This window comes from Canis lupus, chromosome 6 (assembly GCF_003254725.2).
Source record: "Canis lupus dingo isolate Sandy chromosome 6, ASM325472v2, whole genome shotgun sequence".
NCBI classification, from domain to species: domain Eukaryota; kingdom Metazoa; phylum Chordata; class Mammalia; order Carnivora; family Canidae; genus Canis; species Canis lupus.
In genome coordinates, this window is record NC_064248.1 from 14,494,940 (window position 1) to 14,518,741 (window position 23,802).

General features: G+C 63.8%; 1 long non-coding RNA gene across 1 annotated transcript; it reads left to right on the plus strand.

Annotated features, from left to right (window-relative positions):
* Positions 1–8,899: 8,899 nt before the first annotated feature.
* LOC125755251 (uncharacterized) lies at positions 8,900–22,715 on the plus strand. Its single transcript, XR_007411174.1, has 4 exons — positions 8,900–9,137; positions 14,832–14,930; positions 21,192–22,081; positions 22,350–22,715. It is a non-coding gene; the product is annotated as an uncharacterized LOC125755251 (long non-coding RNA).
* Positions 22,716–23,802: the final 1,087 nt, after the last annotated feature.

Sequence of the window (23,802 nt, forward strand, 5' to 3'; positions counted from 1 at the left end):
CATTTTGCAAATGAGGAAGTTGAGGCTCAGGGAGGGAAGTGAGCTGGTCTGGGTCATACAGCGTTCGGGTGGGGGGGTTATCTGCCCCAAGTACCCCCACCCCAGTTCTGGAACATGCTGGGCTCAGTGCCAACAAGCAGAGAAGCCCGGCCCAAGTGGACTCCCCAGTGCCCTCCCGTCTGGCACCCCCTCCCTGGAGTACCCAGGGTGAGGAGGACCTGGCTTTGGGCTGCAGCTGCTGCCGAGGCCGTAAATCTCCCGGCTGCCAGAGGAAGCTGCAGGAACGAAGGGGCAGGGTGGGCATGCCCCAGGCAGCTCTGGGGTCATTCTGGGCAGCCACTTTGGCGACGGCAAAGTCAAGCAGGCAAAGCAAGAGCCTAGCAGCCCCTTTCTCTTCCCTGGGCAGCTCACTCCGTGGGACTAAGGTCCAGCAGGTGGGGCTAAAGCCAGTGGGCCCTCTGGACCATCTCGAAGGCCACAGATTCCCTGGCCGCCGAGGCAGGAGGTGGATCATAATTCCAGGTCCGTTCCGAGCCCAGAGCTAACAACTTGCTGGACCTACAAAGGGGCAGTAAGGGCTGAGATCGTTTCATAGGTAGAAGGCAGGGTCCTGCCCAAGGCCATGCAGCGGTGAGCATGTGTCTCCGGCCACCTGGGAGAGCAAGAATCTGTGGGATCAAACCTCCTGTGGGTCCCCAGCAGCCCAGGGGCTGCTGAGCTCCAGGACCCCCACGCAGGGTCTGCAGGAGGGTGGAGTGCTCAGGCTCAGAGGCAGGGTGGCGATGGTGAACGGGCCGCAGACAGAGAAGTGTTGGGTCTCTGCTCCCAGAAGCCACTCTTGGGCCTGACTCTTCCTGGCTGCCCCAGAATGCTCTTTGAGGGCCAGGAAACCAAGCAGGAGTGGGACATACTCAGGGGGAGGACCTGTGGGCTGGCAGGTCTGCTCCAGGAGGTGAGGGGGACAGGGGGACTTAGGGGCATTTCCCTAGGTGGCGAAGGAGTCTCAGCTCTGTCCCCAATACAGTGTGCTGGGCGAAGGCAGGTAGTTTTTCATCTCAGCTGATCCCCCAAACTGCAGGCCCTCTGTGGGGCTCTGAGGGTACCCTGGAGCAGATATTCAGGCCTGGAGCATCCTCAGGGCCTGGCCCTGCCTGTAGTGGCCGCCCCCACTCCAGTGTCATCCCTGCCGGCCGCTGCTGTCACTCTATCCCAGTGACCCAGTTTCCCTCCTTGTCTATGCCAGTGGGGCGGGGGGCCCTGGGGAGACAGTGTCCCCCTTTGAGGCGAGGGCGGCGGTGGATCAGATGTCCCGGGCGGGGCTGTCTGCTGACTAGGGGCAAGGGCCACGGCTTTCAGGTCTTCAATAGCCCAGGATTAGGTTCCGTCCCTGGGGGCCCTGTTGTGTGGCCATTGTGATGGCGTGGGAACGGAGGCATTCTGGGCCAGACAGGGATGCACCTCCCTGCCCACAGGAGCCCCAGCCTGGGGGCCGGCCCGGCATCCTCCAGGGTTGGAGCACATGCAGGCACGTGTACACATGCACACACAGCTACGCATCAACAGGGGGTCCTGGGGAAGCAGGGACTCGGGCTGGGCAGGCCAGCGTGCACACACACCGGGTCCTCAGGCCCTGCCTGGGGGAAGGCGTCCTTCTCCTCCGAGGCCTGGAAAGCGGGGCGTGGGCCGAGTTCAGGTGCTTCTCCTGGGTCTGTACACACATGCACAGCCATCCTCCCTCGGCCCTCAGCTCCTCCCCACCTCTCTGGAGGCTTTCTTCAGCCTCTTCTACTCCCTTTGGAAAGTCCTCCCCAGCTCCCAGCTCAGATTGCAAGGCTGTCCTCTGCTGCTGCTGCTGCTGCTGCTGCTGCCGGAGCCACAGGCCGGTCCCTGCTGGTGTGATGAGAAAGCAGAGGGGGATGGGGAGGGGCTGCCACTCTCAGGAGCTGAGCGCCAGGCCCGCGGCCTCCCTTGAGAACAGGTGTGGGCACGAGTAGGACCCTGGAGAGAGGGCGGGATGCCTTGGCCACCGGGGCCTGAGCACGCCCCCCTCCCCATCACCCTCACCTTCCCTTGGCAGCGACATGGCATGTGGTTCGGGGGCCACTATGCCCAGCCCTGCAGAGAGGCCCAGCGCTGTCCTGGGGCCCCAGATGCCAGTCCTCAAGTGCACGGGCACGTGCCTACCTTCACACGTGCGGGTGAGCCCATGTGCAGAGCGTGCGGTACTGCCCCGGGGGCGGAGGGCCTGCGTGAGCCTGGGCCAGGGACGCGTGGTGAGCACGTGGGCACACGCAGGCGGAGTGGCCCCCGCGGCCCCGCCCCGGCTCCTTCCCTCCGGCCCAGCTGCCACCTGGAAATTGGGAGACGGCCGGGCTGCCTCAGCCTTGCTCCCTAGAGAGGCAGCCAGGCCAAGGTGGGAGGCTGAGGCCAGGGCGCGGCCCCGCCACGCGCTTCCTGTCCAGCGGTGGCGGCAATTTGGACGGAAGGTTGGCCCCACCAGGAAGGCGCTGCCGGAGAAGTGGGGCTTGTGGAGGCTGAGTCAGCTTCCCCCCGAGTGCATCCCGATCCTCTCCCAGGTCTTCCTCCGGAGCCTTCCCTGACCTCTGCTGCTCCTGCTATTCCCCAGACCCAGCTGATGGTATGGAGCCACCTCCACCTGCCCCCGGGCCTGCGTGGGGCCCGCAGCACCCCCAGGCTGGATCCCTACTTCCCCCAGAGACATACTCCCCATGTTCTCATTGCCCTACGGAGGGGCTGGGGGCGAGACAGCAGGCTGTGCTTAGGGGCGCCCAGCCAGCCCTGGGGAGATAGGGCTGGACGCCGGGGAACTTTCCTCCTGTTCAGGGGACCTCGTGACTGTGGCAGCCACAAACCCTTGCTGGACCGTGGATTCCACAACGTCCTTCTGTCTGGGCAGTGACTCCGGGCCCTGCTGAGTTTGGTTCTGGGAACGGAGGGGATTTGGGGCTGGGTGTCCCCTCCAGGATGGGCCTGGCCTGGCCACCCCCTCCAGATACAAAGAGAGAGGTTAGGGGCCCAGAGCTAGCCCATACTGAGGTTTGTGCAGGTGGCTGGGGAATCCTCAGGTCACCCTGCCTTCAGAGCCCTCCTGAGCAGCCACCAAACCTTCCCCTCATGTAGCTGGCAGCATATGGAGGCTGCAGGCCCTATGGTGGACCCTGGAGATGGAACTGGGAGCACAACAGCTCATGGTATCCTGGGGACCAGCAGACTGTAAGCAAACAGATGTAGCTCAGGTCAGGATCGACAGGGTAAAATAAAGGATGGGGACGGAGACTGAGCTGACCAGGGAACACAGTCAGCCTGTGTTCTGGACACACAAGGAGAAAATGAGGGAGGCAACATGTGGGCAGGGTGCAAAGGCACTGGGGTCGGCCAAGGCTCCCTGAACACTTGCTCGCCCATCACAGAACATTCACACGGCATGTCCCATGAGCCAGGGCTGTGTGGGCAATGGATGGGATCTCAGAGGAAGGTTGCCTTAGGCAGAGCCTGTTTGGGGTGGATGGGTGAGGCCTGGGCTGGCCACAGGGGGATGTCCTTCCTGGACGAGCTGGATCCTGAGGAGAGAGGGAAGAAGGCTCCCTATCAGGGGACCAGTTGGCAGGAAGGTGGCCACTAGGAGGGACCCGTGGTCAGGCTGCAGGAGAAGCTGGTAGCTGGTCCTGTGGGTTCCAGAGGCCTGGGCTGCTGTGAGCTCACCCCTACAACTCACCTGGACCAATGGGCTATGGGCCCAAGCTGGGACAGGAGTCTGTGGGACTTGTATCCCCGGAGGTTGTGGGGGGAGGGCCGGCCCAAACTGTCCCCTCTCCCAGGCCCCTGCTTCTCCCCGAGCCACCCAGGTTTGGGAGATGAACCTTTTCAGATCCCCCTGCCCCCAAGTTAGTGTCCTGGGGCTGCTGTAACAAATTACTGCAAACTTGCCTTAAAACTGATATTTATTGTCTTCCAGTTCTGGAGGCCGGAAGTCTCAGATCAAGGTGTGGGCAGGGGTGCTCCCCCTGGAGGCCCCCCTCCCAGGCTCTGGTGGCTGCTGGCCACTGCTGGTGTTCCCTGGCTCGCGCCTGCACCGCCTGCCCCTGCCTTCTGCTCACGCAGCCACATTCCCTCATGTCTCTGTGTCTACCCCTCTTCTTAGAAGGACACCTGCCATTGCTTTTAGGACCCACCCTCAACCCAGCATGACCCCATTTCGAGATCCTTCACTTAATTACGTCTGCAAAGATCCCTTTTCCAAAGATGATCCATTCACAGGTTCTAGGGGGTAGGACTGGAGCCTATCTTTTTTGGGGGCCACCATTCAACCCAGGACCCCTTAAATGCCAAGAGCCTGGGAGGCTGCACCTTTCTTCACTGCCAAGCCCAAGCCTCTGCCGTTCACCAGAGAGCCTCAGACCACGGGGACCCCCTGACACAGGTGAGTTAGGAGGGGCAGAGAGCCTGCTTGATGGTGGAGGCAGTGGGCAGGCAGCCCGTGGTCCTCTCCTCTGCACAGGTGGACATTCAGGTGGCCTGCCTCTCTGCCCATTCCGGGGGCCCCAGGTACCTGCCTGGCACAAAGATGGGGGTCTGGCAAGCCCTCAACACCCAGTGCTCTGCTGGGCCTTCTCACTAGTAGCACATTTCTGTCTCAGCCTCAGGTCTGGGCATGAGCGCCGGGCAAGTGGCCACCAGGCCCCAGGCCAGCAGGGCCCAGTACCTGCCCCCTGTGATTGCCCCAACGACCGGAAGGCGCCTTCTGTCTGGCAATCACCTGTGCCAAGCACAGGCTCAGCTGATCCTCCAACGCATCTTTTACACTATGTGGAAGGCTGGAGTGACCTCAGCCGCCCGGTAGCAGAGACAAGACCAAAGCAGGGTCTGCAGGCCCCACACAGAGGGTGGCCTCCTTGGCCCTGAGCACTGGCCCCACAGCAGTGAGCCGGGACCACCACTGTCTCTTGTGAGCGCTGCTCCCAATTTCAGCTGCCCATGTGTGAAGTGGGGTGATGGTCCTGCACGCCCACCTTGCTCCCAGGAGCTGGGGAGGGGACCGTGTCCCTGGTCACAGATTGAGAAACTGAGGCCAGAAGGTGCTGGGCCTAGTCTCCGTGCCTAGCAAAAGCAGGTCGGGGCTGACCCAGGCTCCAGCTGGCCTACCACCTGCTGACCTGCTTCCTCCCAGGCCCTCTGGGGGCAGGCGGTGGGAACCGGCCTCGGCTCTGCCTCCCAGCCCCCAGGCGGCTGCCCCCTGGGAGACCTGGTCATTGGGCTCAGGTGTCCCGCACAGCCGGTTCCTCTGCCTCTTCCCGTCCTCGCCTCTGTGGAGCCAGAGGGAGGGTCACTCCCCAGGGGCCACCAGTGAGGATGGCGGGCAGGCAGGGTGGCCATCTGGCTGCAGGTGGGCCGGGCCAGCTCTGATGCCATCTCCTGCATCTCCCAGGAGGCTGGGCTGCAGTGTGTCCGCAGTGACCCCTCCACTGCTCCTTCCCAGGACCCCTGGGCCCACCCCCTCCCCCCGGCCAGCCCTGCAGCCCCCAGCCTTCTGTGGTTCGGGTCCACTGGCTCAGGCAAGGGCTGTAGGCTGCAGACTGCAGCTGGCCAGATGCATGCTGGAAACACCCCCCTGTGAGGGGCCTGCCCTCCTCAGCTGCTGGGTCTTTTCTGGGGGGTTAGAATCCAGACCCCATTTTGCAGGAACTGGAAGGGAGGCTCCATGAGGTGGGGGCTGCCGCAGCCCACTCAATGCTCCACCTGTCACTTCCCAAGTCCATCTACATCATACCTGCTCCAGCTTACCTCAGGCTGCCTGGTTTGGGGAAACTGAGGCTGAGTGGGACTAGGTTGCTTTGTTCAAGGTGACTCAGCTTGTTCATCAGCGCCTGGGAGCCAGCTACAAGGGGTTTAAATCTTGGCTGTGCTGGTTATTAGCTGGGTGACCTGTGGTGAGTCACATGACCTCTCTGCACCTCAGTTTTTCCTGCTGTAAATGGGAATGATCAGAAGGCCCGCTCCACAGGGTGTTGTGAGGACCACATGAGCCACTGCACCCAGCCTGGCGTCCTTGCCACGATGGCCACCGTCACTGCCGGCCTTTCCTGCTGTGCCATGGACTCCAGCGCCCCAATCGTGTCTTGTTCAGCACCAGATCGCTGGGCCCAGGCCTGGAGTTAATGCTCAGGGAAAGTTCCTAAGTCGTGAGCGGAAGTTTGAGCCTAGACCTGCCTCGTTCCAGAGCTGTGGCCTCTCCAACTCTGGTTCTCCAGCGAGATCCCCTCCACCAGCCCTGCACCCCTGGTGGGCTTTCTCTCTGGGTCCGCAGGGGTGCTCTAAGGGGGTTGCCTGGACCTGCAGGATGGCAGTCAGGACACTGAGGCCAGGGAGGGCAAACCCTCAGAACAGAGGCACCCCAGGTTCGGTTGGTGCCAAGGAGCTTGGTGGGCTGGGTGGGGAGGCTGAAGCTGGGGTTTGGAAGACAGGAAGAAAGAGTGGGGGCGGGGGGCCTCCAGCCCCTGCAGGCGGGAGCTGAACCTGCTCCCAGGTGGGCGGGCCTGCCCCGACTCGCGCCAACCGGCACTGCTCCGGGCCCAGGCGCCCACACAACGGCAGACCCGTGTGCCCCCCGAGGGGCCCGTGCCAGCCTCCATGAGAGGCCCCACAGGGCGGGGACAGATGGAAGGGCCTTCTGTGCCACCTCCGCCCAAGCCTGGACTTGGTGGGGGGGAGGCCACCGCAGCTGGTGCCTGCACCCCCCAGCACAGCCGCCAGGGCAGCAGGAAAGCCTGCTCATGCCCGCCCCTTGCCCTCCATCAGGGCTCTCCTGCTTGGAAGAGGCCGCTTCCATGGCGCTCCAGCAGGACCTTCATTCATTCCCGCACTCACTCATTCATTCTGCAGACAGTCACAGGTTCTCTCTGGATGGCACTGGGCAAGTTTCTTGCCCTCTCTGGGCTGTGATGTGTCGCAGAGGGCCAGAGGTGCCCGACCCTCACGCGGGTCAGCTGAAGGCCTCTGGGAGGAGTGGGGGCCAGGAAGTACAGGGTGGGGACAGCCACAGTCCCTGACAGTCCAGCCAATGGCAGCTGCAAGGTTGGATCTTCCTCAGCCTCCCTGGGGAGTTCTGGAATCTTGCTCTCGCCCACGCACATGGTGGAGGGAGGCTTCCCCGCCTGTCCTCCCCCTCCTCTTCCTTTCCTTCTCTCAGGACCCCTGACAGTCCCTCCCCACATTGAGGGGCCCCATGCTGCCCTGTGAGGCAGGGCTGCCCCCCTCCGTCCCCGTGACAGATGAAGAAGCAGGCCGGCAGGGCCCCTGCCCACCCTCTCCCAGCTGGCCTCTCTGGCTGCGCCCCCCAGTGCTCCTCCATGCCCGCCTTTTCAGGGGCCTTGCCCTGCTTCCGCTCACCCCCAGCATGGCTCAGGCCTGCTCCAGATAGCTCCCACCATCAGGGGCTTCCCGGGGCCAGGCCCACGTGGGGCAGGAATCTGGGCAGCCCCCGTGGCCCTGGGAGCCGAGAGCCCTTGCGGTGGGAGTAGGTGGGCTTGGCCTGGGTCACGGGCCCCCCAAGCACCCCTTGCATCCACTCTACTGGGTGCACTGAGACTCAGAAAGCTGTCGTGGCAGTGGTGGGTCCGGCAACCACAGGCGGCAAGGCTTGGCTGTTGCTGCTTTCCCAGGTAACCGGGGGGAGGTCTTGGGATCAGATGTGAGTCTCTGCCTCCCCATAGGAGGCTCCAGCCCGCTCCTCCTAAGATGGTTTCCACAGCTGTAATGTGGAGCCAGTGCCCGGCCTTCCTGCCTCATGCAATTGCAGCTTGCCTCCAGAGAGCACGGTAAGCCTGGGCACCTGTGCGGGGATGGCGAGGAGAGACAGGCCAGGTCTCGCCGTGCGCCAGTTTCAAGGGATGCTCGCCCCCAGATCAGGAGCCCCGGGCAGTGTCCATCGGAGCTAAGCTTCCCTTCCATCTGAGCCGGAGCCCACAGCGGGGCACTTTCTCCCGGGCGGCACCCCCAGGTGGTGAGCTCTCCATCGCTGGACGCAGGCAAGCAGGAGAAGAGCAGTGGAGAGCCACTGGAGGCCAGGCTCATGGAGTCCTGGGATTCTGGCTCCTGAGGACACTGCGGTGACATCCTGGGCTCAGTGAAAACCTCAAGTGGAAAGTCAGACCAACCCAGACTTGGGTCCTCCTCTGCCTCTCGATGCTGTGTGTCCTTGGGGGCTCAGGTGCCCCTTCTCTGAACTGAGAGCTGTCTGTGCTTTCATGCAGAGCGCCCGCTGCCTACCACAGGCCACCCGCAGTGTCCCTGGAGGAGCTGGCAGTCTGTCTGCACGGAAGGAGGGCCAGCACACGGGGTCCTCACAGCAGGGAAAACAGAGCCGGGGCAGGAGTGGGAGACGTAGGGCCTGTGTGTGGCCTCGTGGGGAAGGTGACAGGCTAATGGAGATTTGGAAGGGGTCAGCTGGGGTGATGTCTGGGGAAGAATGTTCCAGGCAAGAGCACAAACAGCTAGAGCAAAGGCACTGTGGTGGGAAGAGGCCCATTCCTGGAACAGCACGGAGATCATAGCAGAAGTTGAGGGAACAGGAGAAAGAGCAGAGATGAGGATCCCGCTCGAGGGTGGACAGACAAGCAGAGGACAGGGCCCCCCACTCCACAGGACATGAGCTGACTGACCCCTTGGCAAAGGGTCCCTTCCCGCCACTGGAGCTCCCAGAAGGGGAGTTCTGCGGACCTGGGGACAATGCCGGGCCAAAGGGCCAGGCTGGGGGCTGGATTTACGGCCTCCTCTGACCTCGGCAGAGAAACCAGCCTTGTTGGGCAAGGCCGAGTTACCCGCAACCAGCCTGGGGGTGGGACGGCCAGGATGAAAGCCCCAGAGAAAGGATTAGCCGTGGCCCAAAAGGCCACGCAGGGCGCCATGGCAACCGCGAGGCCACGGAGCCCTGGGAGAAAGGGGCCTGTGTTAACACCGGCACAGCCTCCCCAGTGGGGCTGGGGGCTTGTTAACCAGCTTACCAGGCGGCGCCCGGCCCATTGACATGGAAATCCAGACCTGCCATCCGTCAGCCCTGAAAAGGCCTGTCGGACCCTGAAAAGAGCCAGTGGAGGAGGAGGGGGCCCACTGGACTGCAGGTGCTGGGTCCCACCTTCTTCCCTGCATCCCCCCAGGCCTGCAGAGTGGAGCCTCTGGCCCTGTGGCCCAGGTGTGTGTGGTCCTGGCAGGGGGACACCCCGGCTTGAGAGGGGCTGAGAGTTACCCAGCCAGACACCCACTGGACAGGGGCTGTTACTGGGACCCCAGGGGGAGACCTGCAGGTGCTGGGGGCATGCCACGCCTGAGGGCCACAGAGTGGGGACCGTGGAGCCTGGGCAGAGCACTGGAGGCCGCCCCCACTGCCAGGCCGACCCTTCCTGCTGGTTCCACCTTTGGCTTCGACCCCAAGCCCTAGAAGTGACCTGTCCCTGGCCATGTGGTCGCCCTAGGCAGGGCCTGGGCTACGGGAGCCTTGCCCTCTGGCCTCCCTGGCTCTCTCCCTGGGGCATCCTGCCCGCTGGGCTCCTTCCACAGTGCTCTGGCCTCCCTCCTGCTACCGCATACTGGCTGCTCCCAACACCACCGTGTCTCCAGGCCTCACACATGCCCAGAAAATGTGCCAGAGTTATCTGTGGGGACAGTCCTCAGCTGGACGCAGGGGCAGCAATGTGCCTGGCCTTTGGGACCTGTCTGTGCTTGGGAGTGGTGAAGTGTGGCCCAGGATGGGGTGTGGAGACAGTGCTGCCCACCCCAGAGCAGGAGGCCCAGGCTGTGGCTGAGGAGGGGGAGACCCTTGCAAGCTGAGATGTGCAGAAATGCTTGGGCAGGCGGAGGGGAGGGTGGGAAGAGGCTGGGCAGGTGTCTAAGCCCCGCTGACATGGGATTACAGCCATCTGGAAGCCCCCTCGCTGCAAGTCTCCACCCTCTGGGCTCTGGGCAGGACCCGGGGAGCTGGGGCAGGGGGGTGGGCGGGCAGCTGGCAGCCTGGGCAGAGTGTCGGTGTCCCCGTCTGCGAAGTGGGGTGGTGGCATGCGTGGGCCCTGGTGGGGGGGCATGTGGAGAACCCCGGGCAGGGGATTGGGAGAAGGCAGGCCCAGCGGTCAGCCCCCAGGGGTGAAGCCTGCTCCTCGTGGCTGCGTCTGCAAGCCTCAGTCCCTGATCCTGGACACAGGCAGAGTCCTGGTTTCTGCCCTGTCCACTCTGGGGAGCGGGGAGGCTCCCAAGGGAGCAAGGAGCTGCTAGGGCAGCCAGGGAATATGGGCCCGGGAGGGTGTGGGGCCCCTGGGCAGCTTCTCGCTCCTGCCCCTCATGGGCACCCACCCTGACACCACGTCCTCTGGCTCCTCTGCGGTGCTGTCACACCCAGGCCCCAGCTCGGGTGCTCACACGCATCTCCCTCTGCTGATGAGCAGCACAGCAGGTCACAAGTGGTGGGGGGAAGCCCATGCACAGTGGTCGGGGAACTGGCTGGCGCCCTGGCCCCCACCCCCGCCCCCCCTGCAGTGTTGGGTTTCCTGGAGGCGAGGCTCCAGCTGCACACAGCTGGTGCAGGCCTGGGGGCCAGGAACTTGAGAAGGATGTGCCCCCAGAGCTACCGAGGAGGGGCCATAGGGGCCATAGGCGCCCTCCGGAGTCTCCGGCTGGGCTGGCCGGGCCTCCCCCTTGTCTCCCCCCACAACCCCCGATGCCATCTGCCTCTGTCCCTCCTCAGGGGGAAAAGAGGAGGGGCTGGCTCACATTCCTCTGCACACTGCCCACCCTGCATCTGGCCTTCCCAAACCTTCTTCCCCACCCCCCAACAGCAGGCCCTGTACCTGCTGGGAGGGGTCCCTCAGGCAGGCTGCAGCCCCTCCCTGCACTCAGAGAGGCAGCTGGCTCCACCCCCCGCCACCCCTGCCTGGTCTCCCTGTGAGTCTGTGTGCACCTTCGCCCAGTCTGCGTCCTGGGGTTCCGTCCTGGGCTCCCACCATGCGCTGGCTCAGGTGGCGCCCCTCCACTCCTCACAACCTCAGAGAGACCCTGGAACTGGGAAGGGGGGCAGGAGGGGGGTCAAGGAGGAAGGCCAGCTGGGCAGCAGGGGCACAAGTGCCAGGACAGAGGACTGGGTCAGACGGGCACCCCTGCCCCCAACCTGCACCCTGGGTGGCAGGAAGGCCTTCTGTGAAGAGGCCACAGGTCCTGTGTGTGGGTCCTGAGTGTGATCGCACCAGGAAGGGGATCATGCACTTGCTGGATCAGGGTAACGGTGTGTGTGTGTGTGGGGGGCATGACGGCAGACCATGAGCCAGGGCACAGGGACAGAGAGTGGTTCACACAAGACTACCCCTACTTCCTCCCAAAGAGAGGCTTTTAGCTGCTTGCTGTGAAGCCCAGGGATGACAGGAGAGTGAAAACAAGGACTGAGCCACGCTGGGGCAAGGTTCTTCAAGGGGAAGCTTGCAAGGATGGGGGGAGGGTATGTGCAAAGGTCCTGTGGCCAGAAGGCTAGAGTGTATAAACAGTAGATTAGGGGCTGGTGTGGAACAGAGGGGCAATACCCAGCCTGGGAAGGGTGGGCGGTGACCTGCTGCAGGTGGTGGGAGGTGGTCTTTCCCCTCTGTGTGCACACCCCTGCCCACAACCAGGCACCCATTCTTGACAACCCTGAGCCTGGAGTTGATCCAGGATGGGGGTTGTGAAGGCCACATTTATATCGGGAACAGACAGCGGCACACATGGACCCAGGGACACACAGTTACATACAAAGTCATGTGACAGAGGCTCACTGGGCCGGGGACACAGCAGAGACACGCAGACATAAGCAGGCTGTGGGCCTCCCACGACCCCTCTCCCGCGTCTCCCAGCACACACCCCAGCCACCAGGCGGACCCCCTTCCCTCATCACCTCTTTCTCTGGCTCTTCAGCAAAGCAGTTGCTCGAAACTAATTGAATTTTCCGCCTGGGAAGGGCCTGGGGAGGTGAGGAGGGGTGGGGGCTGGGAAGAAGCTTGCTCACAGGTCTGGCCCTCTCCGTCCCACCCCTGCTCCCACACCCGCCCTCCCACACCCCTCCCCTCCGGGCGGCTGGGAACAATGAACAGGCAGAGAGGACGCGGCAGCCCCCACCCTGGGCACAGCCTGAGTGGAAGCCCGGCCTGAGCCCTGGTCCTGCCTCCCAGCCGGACCCCCCTCCCCAGCCCGCCCGGCACTTTGGGCCTCTATCCCCCACCCCCTGCCCCCGCTACAAAGACGATTGGCATCTGAGCATGAACAGGGAGAGCGGATGCAGGGGCCAGCCTTTGAGATTCAGGACCCAACCCCCTGCCCACATGGAAAGGCCGGGGTGGTCGGGTGGCCCACCTGCTGGCCCCTCGTGCGGCAGCCGGGCCCTGGTGGCTGAGTGGGGGCTGCTGTTTGGGGGAGGAAGGAGCTGGTGAGGGCCCATCACGGCCCCAGGGCTTACTCTCACCACACAGGCCGGGCACATGTGTGTGCGTGCATGTGCATGCTCACGTGTGTGTGCGCGTGTGTCTGATGGGCAGGGGGCCTAGAAGGAGCAGCCTGGGGACAGAGGGGACCTGTAACCCTCCCTGCCAGCTCCCCCATCCCTACCCACCAGCCTCTCTCCTTTCTGGACCCCAGCCCCCTCCACGGGCCACACTAGACAATGCCCCAGATGTGCGGAGGAGACCCCACCCTCCGCCGCCTCGTAGGTGTGAGGGGTGTGGGGGCTGCTTCGGCATCAGGGAGCGAGACGGGAGGCCCACACTGCTCCCCTGGGAGCTGCAGGCCGGCTGGGGCAGGGGTGCTGGGGCCCGGCCTGGGCACAGGATAGCGCATCACCCCCTTCCTCATTCAACAGCTGTGCCTCTGGCCTCCCCGGGTTCTGGGGGTGCGGTTGATGAGATGGCAGGTGAGGGACCTCAGGCCCTGCACCGAAGGCAGGGGGTGGGGGCCTGGGGAGGGCTAGAACCCCCAGGCTTCATCAGCATCCGCGTGGATGTGGGTGGGGATGTGGGTGGGGATGGAAACGGCAGATTCGCACCCTCTTGACGAGCTTGGGGCAGAGGCGAGGCCCAGGGTCAGGCACACACGGGGCTCAGGGCCAGGGGTCAGATCGCGATGCTGTGTCCTTCCCCCACCAGGTCTGGGGCTGGGCGGCTCCCCTGGAGCAGGACCCCTCAGCCGTGTGACCGGCGTAGACCTGGCTGGGCCCCAGACGCAGGGGTGCCTGGGCCAGGGTTCTTGGGCCGCCGCCCGCCCGCCCTGCCCGCCCCGGCCCCCAGTGACCTCTAGGATGCCCGCCGCCACAGCCCGCCTCCCTTCCTGTCCCTCCGGCAGCCCCGGCCCACGAGGGGGCACACCCGTTCCTGCCTGACTCTCAGAGGCCACGCGCCAGGGCCCGTGGCGGCCTCTCCGGCCTGCGCCGCCGGAGGCCACGTGGGGAGGCTGCAGGGACGCCGCCCTGGCCAGCGGCTGCGGGGCGGGCTCTGGGCACGGGTGACCACCGCTGCCCTGCTGGGACGCCGGGGACGGGGAGCATCTGACTCAGCCCAGCTGAGACTCACACCCACCCACCCACCTGTGCGCAGATCTACGCACCCACCGCTCACCCCACCCCCAGCCATCCACAGACACACACCCCTGGACACACTCACCCACAGCTATCTGCCCGCACACCCACACGCTCAGCACTTCTCCTGGGTGCCAGCGGCTCTGCTGACCCTGGGCGATGCGGAGTCACAGGCCCTATCACAGCGCGTCCTGTGCTAGGACCTCAGCCTGGCCACCCCTCAACCCCCAGGCACACAGAGGGAGGAATGCAGGTCCTGGGGGGCACCCATGGGGGTCACTGCCTGCCCTGAGCTCACTCCAACTGGACACCAGGATGCCACTTTGGGAAGAGGTCCCTGAGGCCAGGGGAGGGGCATGAGGGCAGCATCCCGGGCTGTCACGCTGCACGGCAGGGGCTCTGTGTCTCTGAGGCTCCGAGAGGGAAGATGTGGCCAGAGAGGGAGTTGAGGGAGCCAGAGATGAAGATAGACAGTGAGACACACAGACACACAGTGAGACACAGAGACACTGAGAGACAGAGACAGTGAGACACAGAGATAGTGAGAGACAGAGACAGCGAGAGATACACAGTGAGAGACAGGGAGACAGTGAGACATGGAAACAGTGAGAGTCAGCGAGAGTGTGTGCCGAGGATCCCAGCCTCTGGTTTGGGGCCCCCTCGAGGAGCCAGGGAGCCTGGAGTCCCCTTGCTCGTCCCACTGGGGAGATAAAGGGGATGAGGCTGTGACAAGCGTGGTTGTCTTGGCAGCTGAGGCGAGATCCTCCTCTTGGGGGCATTTTTTCCTCATCAAATCATCCTGGGCTTGGTCCAGGGCCCTCTCCCCAAGCCCTGATGACCAACACTCCCCCACAAGACGCCCTGAAGCCAGCGAGGGGTCTGCTGGGGCCTTTCCCACAGCCTCCCTCCGGGACCCAGGGCTCGCCCCCGCGCTGAGCTCAGGAGGGGCAAAGAGGGAGCGCGTGCAGGTCAGCCGGCCCGTCATCCGTCCAGCAGGGCAGCCCCTGGGGCTGACGCCGGGTCTGAGCCCACTGAGCAAATGCCTCCGGACCCCACGGGGCAGGGCCAGAGCCTTGCTCTGAACCGAGGAAGCCACTCGTCTGTGTGGGGCGTGGTGACAACTGCGGTTTCAGGAAAGAGGCGAGAGGGACGGGAAGATTGAGCCGGGCAGAGTGGAGGCTCGGCACCCCAGCCTGGGCCCCCCACACCCACCGTGAATTTCTGATCCCCCCTCCCTTAGTGTTCTGCCCGAATGGACAGACAGACGAATGGACAGCTGGGAGGAATGGATGGAAAAGCTATGCCTGGCTGGCTGGACAGAGGGGAAAACAATATACAGGTGGGTCTAAGGCCGGAGAAATGCATGAGCAGACGGACAGACACACAGGAGGAGGATGTGGCAGGCGGACAGAGCCCCCCCCCCAAGATGTCTGGGTCCCCATCCCTGGGACTTGTGATGATGTCCCCTTCCATGGTGAAAGGGAAGTTGAAGATGTGTTTCAGTAACACTAGAGAGGGAGAGATGATTTGGGGTCCTGCAGGTGTCCCCCCAGTGCAATCACAAGGGTCTTTCGAAGGGGAGCCAGGGGACAAGTGCCGCTAGCCGCCAACACGGCAGGCGGGGAGTCGGGGGAGGTTCTTTTGTGGCCTCTGACCCTGTGGCCAGGCCTGAGCTGACAGTGCAGGCGGCTCCTAGAAGCGGGAAAAAGCTGCCTCTCTGGAAGGAACGCAAGCCTGCTGGTGCCTTGATCTCTGCCCGTCAGCCCCCCTACGACCCACAGAGCTATAGAGACCACACCCACGGTGCCTGCGTGCTTTCTGAAGCCACCCCGTGTGTGGTGCTTTAATACAGCAGTGATAGGAAATAGCACAGATGGACAGAAGGATCTAGGACCTACAGACAGGTGGAGGGGTGCCCCTGGGGCTCCTCCTGTGTCTTTACACCCAGATGGACCTCGGTGCTGCAGGCTGGACGGGAGTTTAGACACCCCGACTTCCAAGATAACCATAAGCCCTTGGACCTGTAAGACCCATGACCCAGAAGCTGAGCAGAGGTGTCCAGAGACGTCCAGAGAGAGTCTACAGGGCACCCAGTCTAGGCCTGTGGGGACCCAGGTGGCCCTCATGTGGACGGTGGTCGGGGGTGTTGAGGGCATGGGCATGAAGGGAGCCTCCACCTTCTCCCTCCTGGGACCTAATTCAACCAGCACCTCTGCGCTTGGGAAGGCGGCCTGGTAGGTGGGAAAGTCACAGGCCTCCCCCCAGCCGAGCCAATGCCACAGACCCCACGGGCCTCATTGAGCCCCCTTGAGGGAACATGCGCACCTGCGTGCGCCCCCGCTCACCCACACATCCAGCTGGACGCCATGCAGGGGAGGGGCTCCGCCCTGCTCTGCCTTGAACCTCTGACCTTGGCCGAGTCCCTGGCCCTCCCTGGTCTTTGTCTCCCCATCTGTGGGCTGAGGAGCTTGGGCCCTTGGAGGGCCAACATGGGGGCGGTGGGCGGGCCCCCGCGGTCGTGGGGAAGGGGAGCTGAGGCCAGGCATGGGGTGGGGGGGGCGTCCGTCCTGGCCCTCGCTCATGTTTCTAACCATCAGGCTTCCTCCCCCGCGCCCCTCTGGGGAGGGACCGTAATTAACTTCTTCCTGTTCAGATCAGGAGTCTGTTTCCAAAAACATATTTCGAAGGATTATTTTGCAAAGGAAATGTTTTTGAAAGAATCTCGTGTCTGTCCCAGGCTGGGGAAGTGGCAGCAGCAGTCAGAGCTCAGAGGGGGCATGGGTAGGGGTGGCCCGGGGGGCCCGAGTGGCCAGAGCGGGCTGGCAAGCTGGCCCTGAGCCTGTGTGGGGTGGGGAGGCCAAGGGCAAGGTGGGCAGAGGGTCTCCACGTCTTCCCGCCCGCTCTTTGCCCTCTGCCTGCCCCAGGCCCCCCACTGCTGAGCCAGGGGCCCTACTGCACCCTTTCACTGGGGGGATTGGCTCCTCTGGTCTGTGTCTGCTCCCTGCTGGCAACACACCCCAATCTTCCCTCTCCACTGGGCCCTCTGCTGCCCCCTGAGGCACCCCAGGCTGTGTCCTCCAACCCTGGCCTTCCTCCAAGACAGGTCCCTGGTCCCCAGGGGTCAGGCGTCCTCCAGCCAGGTGGGGGCCTGCCAGGCCTGCCCTCCCATGTTCCATGGTTCCCTGAGGGCACCTTGCAGGCAGCCCCTCCTTGACCTTGGCCTTCTCCTGGGCATCCCATGGAAGGCCCAGGAGTTATCATGCAAGTGGTTTATGCAAAATTCCCACCATGGCCTGATGGGGGCTGGGGTGAGGGGGTGCGGGTGCTGACCGCCATGGGGCCCTGGAAAGCCGTGCTAGGTCTTCAGTAGGAGAGGCCTCTCTTCTCTGGGACAGACTCTGCAGAGTCCTGGCCCTGACCATGCAGACTCAGCGCCGGTCCGGGGCTGGCCACCTCCCTTCTGCCCAGGTGGCCTTGGTCTTCCCTCTGGATGGTTCCCCGTGTCCACTGTGGCCTCCCAGCGCCCAGCTCGCAGCGAGTTGTCTGGGAAGTGTCTGTTGAATGGATAGGTGGATCACCGGGACCTGGGTGGGGGCTTGTAGGACAGACCCTTTCATCTCAAAAGAGCACCCCTTAGTTCCTTGTCCCAGAATCCCAGGTTGGGCCCTGTGTTGAGGAGGGCCAGGCTCCCCAGGCAGCCCCTCTGTGCCTCAGTTTCACCTCCCAACCTCGCCTCTGCAGGTGCCAACCCAGCACATCCCTCCCCGGCCCCAGGGCTCCTTAGGCTGTGGAAATTCCACAGGCCTGGCCAAGGCGAGCCACGCTGGTCGGACGACAGCCCCAGCCCCCTGGGGACCCAGCGCAAGGGAGAACATTGTGTCAGCCTGCTGGCCAGGCGGGAGGGCGGTGGCCAAGCGTGTGAAGGACACGGAGGGGATGGCGCCTGGTCAGCTGAGTCCTCGCCGGCCACTCACGTGCCGGGGTCTCTCTGCAACACCTGGGCAAAGGGGGGGAGGCGCGTGGAGGAGACAAGCCCCGCGGACCTCTGAGCGCTGCAGGGCCCAACCTGGTCACGCGGGGCGGCTGCCTGGTCCCGATCTTCCACCCAGGCCACCTCCCGCCAGACGCCACCTCCGGGCTGCAGCCTCCGTCCTCTGGAGGCCCGCAGGCCAGGGGCGTTGACAGGGCCGGGGCTCGCTGCCCGCGCCCTCCCCGCACCGCCCCTGACCCCACGTCTCCACACCGTCTCTGCGTGTTCCTCTCCTCTCCCCCGTCCTCATTCCCAGCCCCAGCCCGCGGGGGCTCCGTGGTGCTCCCAGCTCTGGGTTCCGGCACTCCGCCCCGCTGCAGATGTCCTGGAACTGGCGGGAGGTTATTTTGGGAGCTGGCGGCTCCCCTGGGCCTTTCCCGAGAGCCTTGGCGGGAGCGCTGGAAGCCAACGGGGGTCAGGCTGAGCAGGAGGGGGCGTGTGGCGGCTGGGCTGGCCCGGACTGGGCTGTGAGGACACAGCGCACAGCCCCGACCTCCTGGTGTCTGGGGGAGACGAGGGCAGGCCTCGGGGGCTCCCTGGCTGTGCTCGGCCTGCGCCCACCGGAGAGAGCCCAGGAGTGGGGGCAGACCCAGACCGGCTCATTCTCCACCAGCTGGCCCTGCCCTGGGGGGGACACTGGAGGCTCTTCACGTGGCCCCAGGCTGTCGGTCTCATAGATGTGGACTCAGCTCACCTCCACAACCTCGCCTCACACTACCCCTGCCCCACACTCCCATACTCCAGCCACACCGGCCTGCTGGCTGCTCCCACCTCAGGACCTCCGCACCTGCCTGGCTCATTCTTCCCCGGTCTCCTTTTTCAACATGAGGTCTCAGGGCAGCAGTCACCTCCCCTGAGAGCCCCCTCCAGCTCTGGCCCCAGTGCCCCTACCAGTCCCCGCCTACCGTCTCCGTTCTGCACTGTTCCATAGAAGCAGAACGCAAGCCACAGATTAATTTGACTTTCTAGTGGCCAAGTTTGAAAAAAAAGAAGAGTTTATAAGGGGCACCTGGGGGACTCAGTCAGTCAAGCGTCCAATTGGTCTCAGCTCAGGTCTTGATCTCAGAGTTGTGAGTTCAAGCCCTGTGTGGGGCTCCATGCTGGGTATGCAGCCTACTTAAAAAAAAGGGGGGGGCGTTTAGAACAGGTGGAATTAATTTTAATATTTTATTTAAATCACTATATCCAAAAATAATTTCATTTAACAAGTAATCAATATAAAAATTATTGATGAGGTTTTTTTTTTTTTTCACTGAGTCTTGTAAACCCATATCAGCTGCTCAGTGGGTACGTGGGGTCAGTAGTTACCAAACTGGACTGCCCAGATCTGTGGGGAAACTTTCTTCCCAGCCTGTACACCATTTAGAATGTTCCATGCATTTGCCGAGCTATTTATTATCCATCTCTCCCGCTGCAACATATGTCTGTCTTGTCCCTAACAAGGCCATGTGGCGAATGGGAGGTGTGTGCAGTCTGCCCCCCTCCCCACGCCTCACCCCCACCCAGGAGGGGCTGAGCCTTCAGGTCACACGGCAGCACGCCGAGGCTCACTCTCTCTACAAAGTAGGGGCTTGAACCCACACCTGGTGTCCCTGACTCTGGCCTGCTGCCGGGGGAGGACCCTGGGGTCCCCAAGGCTCCAGCACCCCATCTTCAGGCCACCTGCAGCCTAGCCCCAGGGGCCCCACCCAGCTGTTTCTGATCTAATCGGATTCCCGCCTCCCCCTTCCTCGAATCCGGGCGGCTGCTGCTGCTGCGTGTTTTTAAACCTGGCGCAGCCTGCATCCCTGGAGGCTGGACAGCCTAGCGCCCATCTGGAGAAATCATCACGGCCCCCCCTCCAGGCCAGATGTCCACCCCCAACCCCGCCCTGCCCTCACAGCTGGCCCCCGGCCCCTGCCCTACCCACGGGCTCCCGTGCCTGGCTGAGGGCCCCAGGACCCAGACAGCCCTGCGGGTGGCCCGTCCGGACAGGTTGAGCCCCCTCGGAGATGGCTGCCATCGTGGTTGACTCGCTGCTGGTGGCCAGCCAAGGCCCAAGAGGTTCCCCCAGTCCCAGTTGGACCCCAACCTGCCCCATCCAGGGCCATCGGGGAGCCCTCGCCCTCACCCTGACCCCGGGGCCTCTGAGCAGCCCACTAGGGGCTCCTATGGCCTCTCAGGCACATCCTTGGGACTAGGCTCCCTCGTGACCCCGGGAAGATTGCTGGCAACAACGACCCACCAGGGACACATGCCCAGTGGTCTCGGTTTCCCCATCCATGAAATGGGAATGGAGATGCTCACCCAGTAGGGCTGTGAACAGATGTGCACGCCCTCTGAAGACCGGGCAGAGCCAAAGAGCGTCACCGTGGGAGCCGGGAAAAGGAGTGGGGGACCCTGTGGGAGGCTCTGTCCAGCCCCCGAGTCCTGGCCCCACCCCTACGGTGCTCTGGCTGCATGGACCTGGGCACATGCACCTTCCTTTGAGCCTCAGTTGTCACATCTACAAAATGGAATGTGACACAGAATAAGGGGGTAGTGCTTCTCTCCCAGGGGTTCATGAGAACTAGGGGGTTAAGGCCTGGTTGGCGGTGGGGGGGCGGCTCTTGGTAGACTTGGGTCCTGCCCCCCCTCCAGGAGAGCCTCTCTATGGGCGGCAGCCTCCACTTGCAGCCAGAGGCTCAGGCTCCACCAGGGAGGGAGAGAGTCCAGCCTCGCCTGCACAGTGTGGCATCCCAGTGGCCCAGACTGCCCAGAGCCTCACCTCTGTGCTCCCCCTTTGGGCCAAGGGCAGCCTTGCTTCTGTCCTCTGGCCGAGCATGTGGGCCATGCTCATTTCCCCACGTGGTAACCCCAGATGGAGAAACTGAGACCCAGAAGGGGGCCTGTCAGAAGCAGGTGGGTCGGCTTTGATTTGTAGGGTGAGGAGGGGAATGGTGTGGTGCAGGAGGGGCAGCCCTGCGGGTCCCTGCTGAAGGAGGCCAGGCCACGTCTGCTGAGTGTCCTTCGGCCGCCACTGGCCAGGCCATGCCAGCAAGAAGGGTGGCGTCACTGCATGGCTTTGGCTCCAATAAAATCTTATCAGCCCCCAAATGCCCCCAGGAGAGCAGATTCTCTGGGTGATAAGAGACTCAAGGGCAAGAGGCAGGAGACACACAGACAATGGCCAGGCACTGGGTGGGCAGCTTGGCCAGGAACAATGCTGGGCCAAATTAGGGGAGGGGTGGGTGGCGCCTGGCAGGGGAGGCTGGGGAGGGCTGGAACCCAGCCAGGCAGCAAAGGTGAGATGGGGACATGCCTTCCTCCGCCCTATCCTGGCCCTTCGTACTCCCACAGCTCTGCCCTCCCCAGGGCCTTTGCACATGCTGTTTCCTTTGCTGGCCACACTCTTCCCCCCACCCCTTCTCCTGGTGAGCCCTTCCTCTCCTTGGTTCAGCTCAAAGTCACCTCCAGGAAGTCTCCCTGATCCCCCGGTATCAGGTCAGGATCCCCTTATACCACTGTCACTCCCCAGATTCAGCTTCAGAACCTGATAATTGGATAATGTGATGTTGGATTTGTCATTTAATGTCTGCCCTCCTCCCTCAGACACTGGGAGCTCTGCAAGGGCACGGACCATGTCTGCCTATCTGCCTGTGAACCCGCTCAGGACCTGCCACATGACCGGTGCACAACAAACACGCGCTGAGCAAGCAGATGAGCAGCGGGTTGCTTCCCTCTCGGCAGAGGCACAAGTGGCAGGCACCCAGAGTGGCGCTAAGCGTGACAGCCATCATAGCCATGATGAGCCGAGCTCCCCAATCAGTCCCCCACCTCCCTGCCCTGGGCAGGGGGCCTCCATCCACATGGAGCCAGAGAAGGGGCCCCGTGGGTCGGGCTCAGACCCGCCTCCTCCCTACTGACCCCAGAGGGAACTGGGCAGCTCCTGGCACACAGCAGGGCCTCCATGAATGGCCTGGGGTTAAAATGACCTCGGCCCGAGTGAGAGGGCATTCAGAGGATGGAGAGAGCCAGGAGCGGTTTCTGGAGCCAGAGCTGAGCTGTGAGTGTGTGGTGGCCGGGCATAGCTGGCTGGGGATTCCAGAGGGACAGGCGAGGGAGCACCAGGGAGTGGGGGACCCTGCTATGGTCTCCCTGGAGCCCTGGGGTCCTGGTCAGCCCCAAATCAGCCCTTCCTGGCTTTTGCGAGGCCCTACGAGGAGCTTCCATGGGGCAGCTAGGTGCCCACCGCCACCTCCGCTGCTGCCCATGCAGGTCCCTGGGCCTCGGTTTCCCCATCTGTGCAACGGCAGCACGGTGCCTCCTGACTGCCTTCGCTCCCCACGATGGTTTCCCTGCTGACCCAGAATGCACACTCAGGTCACAGCCCCAGCTGGGAGGGAAAGAGCCAGTCACTACGTGCCAAGGGCCAGCGAGTCCATGTGTCCCGGTTCCGGCGCTGCCCCTGCCCCCTTGCCAGACGGGGGCCAAGAATTTCTGTGAGGACCTCACCATCCCAGAGCGGTTCCAGATGTGGGCTGGGGATGGTGGGGGGTCACGGGAGGGCTCTGAGGGCAGCCTGGCCTGGCTCGAGCCCCCCAGCGACCTGGAATCAACCGCCCACTGCAGGGCCCTGCTGGGCGCTGGCGCCGGGGTGGGGGGCGGGACACGAGCGGATGGGGTGCTGAGAAGAGCACTGGGCTGGGCACCCGCATTCGGGCATCACCACGCCTCACCTTGGGCTCTGGTGGCTTCTTTCTGTCCTAGGCAGCTGGTGTCCTGATGCCTGGCTCCAGGGACCCCGGGGACGTTGGGCTGCCTTCCCACAACGGGAGGCCACGGGTCCTCACAAATTGTCCCAAAGATGTGTCAGACCCTTCCTGGGCCCACCTCCCTGCCCCAGGGCTGGGCCAGGCCCCCGTTCATACTGTGACCTCACCCTCCAGCACCATTCCGAGTCCTACTCATTCTTCAAGACCTGCTAGAGGTGCCGCCTCCTCCAGGAAGCCAACCCTGACACGCCCTCTCCCCCTGTCCAGCTGGGTGAAGATCCTCAGCCTTCCTGGGTGGAGACCCTGCTGTCTGCTCTCAGCTGCAAAAGTCAACAGCCCAGGGCAAAACCGCACATCCGGGAGGGGGGCAGGGGTGGCACCTGGACAGGCAGGTCTGTTTGCTCCCAGGGTCCAGGCCACGACGCCCAGCCCTGTTCGACCAGCAACCCCAGGGAAGGGGGGCACTGCCCACTGCTGCCCCCGACCCCTGAGGCCTGGCTGGGGTCCAACCTGGATTCCGTGACACTGGGGGGGGGGGGGTGCCTGCAGGGCTGGGTCAGCCATACGGGGCCTTACTGTCCTTCTCTCCATTCCCTAGCCCCATCTAGGCCTTTCGGGGCCCTGCCGCTGAGAGCTTTGGCTGCTTCTGGCTCCCACCCCTCGTGGGACAGGTTCCAAAGCCCAGGCAGGGGAAGACCACACCCTGGCCAGGTGCATGCTCGTGCCAGGCACACAGGCGTGTGGAGGCCCAGAGCCCGCTTCATCCAGGTGGGCCTTTCTGGGGTCTCCAGGCTGGTGCTGAAGGGACCAGGGTCACCCCCTGCCCCCTGGAAGCTCCCTCGGCAAACTGCCATTGCCCAACTGGGGAGGCCGAGACTCAGAGACAGGCCTGCCCGAATCAGGGGCCCCTCAGGCCTCCTCACCCCAGACCAAGAAGAAGACTTGGGCCTTCTGTCCGGGAAGTCTGGGGGACAAGCCCCTCTCGCAGGCCCCCTGATGCCTGGCTGGGGCTCTAGGCAGCTGACTCCCAAGATCCCTCCACCAGTGGCCCCTGCTGACTGCAAAACAAGGTTCCTGTGCCCAGCCAGGGCTGTGGCTGCCCTGAGCCACCCTCCCCCACTGAGGGGACAGGCATGGGGGGCAGAGGTCAGCACTGCAGACTGGGACGGCTGAGCCCAGTGCACAGCTGGGAAGACCGAGGTCCAGAGGCTGCTAGCTCAAGCCTTCTCGGGACCCCTTAACTGCCCAGGTCCAGCACCCTGGGGACAGGGGCAGGGCTAAGCATCATCCTCCCGCTGGCCCACCATGGCAGGGCCTCCCTTCCCTGTGCCCTTGTGGGGAGGTAGGTGTGAGGGGTCTGCAGCTCCCGAACTCCAGGACGGCAGGGCTGGGTTGGGACTCTGCTCCGTAAGGCAGGTGCTGGAGCCAAGGCACCACAGCAGGAAGGC